Below are 3,828 nucleotides of genomic sequence, written 5' to 3'. Positions count from 1 at the left end.
ATTTGGTATCCAAAGAGGGCCTCCTTTGATCTTGTTGGCTACTCCGACTCAGACTATGCCGGTGACAAGGTTGATAGAAAGTCCACTTCGGGTACTTGTCAATTTCTTGATAGATCTCTTGTGTCTTGGTCTTCCAAGAAACAAAACTCGGTATCCTTATCGACCGCCGAAGCGGAATACATTGCCGCTAGATCATGTTGTGCTCAATTACTTTGGATGACTCAAACTCTTAAAGATTATGGGATATCTGTGAAACATGTTCTTTGTGACAATGAAAGTGCTATTAAGATTGCTCACAATCCTGTGCAACATTCTCGAACTAAGCATATTGAAGTTCGTCATCATTTCATTCAAGATCATGTTGCGAAAGGGGACATTAATCTTAAGCATGTTCGCACCGAAAAGCAGTTAGCTGATATATTCACGAACCACTTGATGAGAAAGTGTTTTGCAGGTTAAGAGGTGAATTGAGCATCATTGATGCTTCAAACTTGGAGTAAGAACTCCATTTGATACATGCAAGGCATGATCCTATGACTAATTCTTGATATTTCTCTTATGTTGACTATCTTATGTCTTGGATATGTTTGTGTTGGGGAACATTGCAGAAAACAAAAAAATTCCTACGGTTTCACCAAGATCCATTTAGGAGTTCATCTAGCAACCAGTGATCGGATTGCATCTACATACCTTTGTAGATCACGCGCGGAAGTGGTCAAAGAACGGGGATGAGGAAGGCGTACTCGACGTGATCCAAATCAACGGAGATCCTAGCGCCGAACGGACGGCACCTCCGCGTTCAACACACGTACGGTCAGCGTAACGTCTCCTCCTTCTTGATCCAGCAAGGGGGGAGGAGAGGTTGAGGAAGATGGCTCCAACAGCAGCACGACGGCGTGGTGGTGATGGAGCTGCAGTACTCCGGCAGGGCTTCGCTAAGCTCTATGGAGGAGGAGGATGTGTTGGAGAGGGAGAGGGAGGCACCAAAGGCGTGGATGGAGAGGACCTCCTTCCCCCACTATATATAGGGAGTCCAAGGGGGGGCGCCGGCCCTAGTAGATCCAATCTCCTAGGGGGGTGCGGCCAAGGGAGGAATCCCTCCTCCCCAAGGCACCTCGGAGGTGCCTTCCCCTTTTGGGACTCTTCCCTTCCTTGAACCCTAGGCGCATGGGCCTCTTGGGGCTGGTGCCCTTGGCCCATATAGGCCAAGGCGCACCCCCTACAGCCCATGTGGCCCCCCGGTGCAGGTGGCCCCACCCGGTGGACCCCCGGGACCCTTCCGGTGGTCCCGGTACAATACCGGTGACCCCAAAACTTGTCCCGATGCCCGAAATAGCACTTCCTATATATAATTCTTTACCTCCGGACCATTACGGAACTCCTCGTGACATCCGGGATCTCATCCGGGACTCCAAACAACATTCGGGTTACTGCATATACATATCCCTACAACCCTAGCGTCACCGAACCTTAAGTGTGTAGACCCTACGGGTTCGGGAGACATGTAGACATGACCGAGATGACTCTCCGGCCAATAACCAAAAACGGGATCTGGATACCCATGTTGGCTCCCACATGCTCCTCGATGATCTCATCGGATGAACCACGATGTCGAGGATTCAAGCAACCCCGCATACAATTCCCTTCGTCAATCAGTATGTTACTTGCCCGAGATTCGATCGTCGTTATCCCAATACCTCGTTCAATCTCGTTACCGGCAAGTCACTTTACTTGTACCATAATGCATGATCCCGTGACCAGACACTTAGTCACTTTGAGCTCATTATGATGATGCATTACCGAGTGGGCCCAGTGATACCTCTCCGTCATACGGAGTAACAAATCCCAGTCTTGATCCGTGTCAACCCAGCAGACACTTTCGGAGATACCCGTAGTATACCTTTATAGTCACCCAGTTACGTTGTGACGTTTGGTACACCCAAAGCACTCCTACGGTATCCGGGAGTTACACGATCTCATGGTCTAAGGAAAGGATACTTGACATTGGAAAACTCTAGCAAACGAACTACACGATCTTGTGCTATGTTTAGGATTGGGTCTTGTCCATCACATCATTCTCCTAATGATGTGATCTTATTATAAATGACATCCAATGTCCATAGTCAGGAAACCATGACTATCTTTTGATCAACGAGCTAGTCAACTAGAGGCTTACTAGGGACATGTTGGTGTCTATTATTCACACATGTATTACGATTTCCGGATAACACAATTATAGCATGAATAAAGACAATCATCATGAACAAGGAAATATAATAATAATGCTTTTATTATTGCCTCTAGGGCATATTTCCAACAGTCTCCCACTTGCACTAGAGTCAATAATCTAGTTACATTGTGATGAATCGAACACCCATGGAATTCTGTTGTTGATCATGTTTTGCTCAAGGGAGAGGTTTAGTCAACGGATCTGCTATATTCAGGTCCGTATGTACTTTACAAATATCTATGTCTACATCTTGAACATTTTCACGAATGGAGTTGAAGCGACGCTTGATGTGCCTGGTCTTCTTGTGAAACCTGGGCTCCTTGGCAAGTGCAATAGCTCCAGTGTTGTCATAGAAGAGTTTGATTGGCCCCGACGCATTGGGTATGACTCCTAGGTCGGTGATGAACTCCTTCACCCAAATCGCTTCATGTGCTGCCTCCGAGGCTGCCATGTATTCCGCTTCACATGTAGATCCCGCCACGATGCTCTGCTTGCAACTGCACCAGCTTACTGCTCCACCATTCAAAATATACACGTATCCGGTTTGTGACTTTGAGTCATCCAGATCTGTGTCGAAGCTAGCGTCGACGTAACCCTTTACGACGAGCTCTTCAACACCTCCATAGACGAGAAACATTTCCTTAGTCCTTTTCAGGTACTTTAGGATATTTTTGACCGCTGTCCAGTGTTCCTTGCCGGGATTACTTTGGTACCTTCCTACCAAACTTACGGCAAGGTTTACATCAGGTCTGGTACACAGCATGGCATACATAATAGAACCTATGGTTGAGGCATAGGGGATGACACTCAACTCTTCTATATCTTCTGCCGTGGTCGGACATTGAGCTGAGCTCAATTTCACACCTTGTAACACAGGCAAGAACCCCTTCTTAGACTGATCCATATTAAACTTCTTCAATATCTTATCAAGGTATGTGCTTTGTGAAAGACCTATGAGGCGTCTCGATCTATCTCTATAGATCTTGATGCCTAATATATAAGCAGCTTCTCCAAGGTCCTTCATTGAAAAACTCTTATTCAAGTAGGCCTTAATGCTGTCCAAGAGTTCTATATCATTTCCCATCAAAAGTATGTCATCTACATATAATATGAGAAATGCTACAGAGCTCCCACTCACTTTCTTGTAAACGCAGGCTTCTCCATAAGTCTGCGTAAATCCAAACACTTTGATCATCTCATCAAAGCGAATGTTCCAACTCCGAGATGCTTGCACCAGCCCATAAATCGAGCGTTGGAGCTTGCACACCTTGTTAGCATTCTTAGGATCGACAAAACCTTCCGGCTGCATCATATGCAATCCTTCCTTAAGGAAACCATTAAGGAATGCCGTTTTGACGTCCATCTGCCATATTTCATAATCATAGAATGTGGCAATTGCTAACATGATTCGGACGGACTTCAGCTTCGCTACCGGTGAGAAAGTCTCATCGTAGTCAACCCCTTGAACTTGTCGATAACCCTTAGCGACAAGCCGAGCTTTATAGATGGTCACATTACCATCCGCGTCTGTCTTCTTCTTAAAGATCCATTTATTTTCTATGGCTCGCCGCTCAACGGGCAAGTCAGTCAAAGTCCAT

Source organism: Triticum aestivum, chromosome 6A, assembly GCF_018294505.1.
Source record: "Triticum aestivum cultivar Chinese Spring chromosome 6A, IWGSC CS RefSeq v2.1, whole genome shotgun sequence".
NCBI classification, from domain to species: Eukaryota; Viridiplantae; Streptophyta; class Magnoliopsida; order Poales; family Poaceae; genus Triticum; species Triticum aestivum.
The sequence above is the reverse complement of the archived record's forward strand: the minus strand, read 5'-3'. Positions refer to the sequence as shown.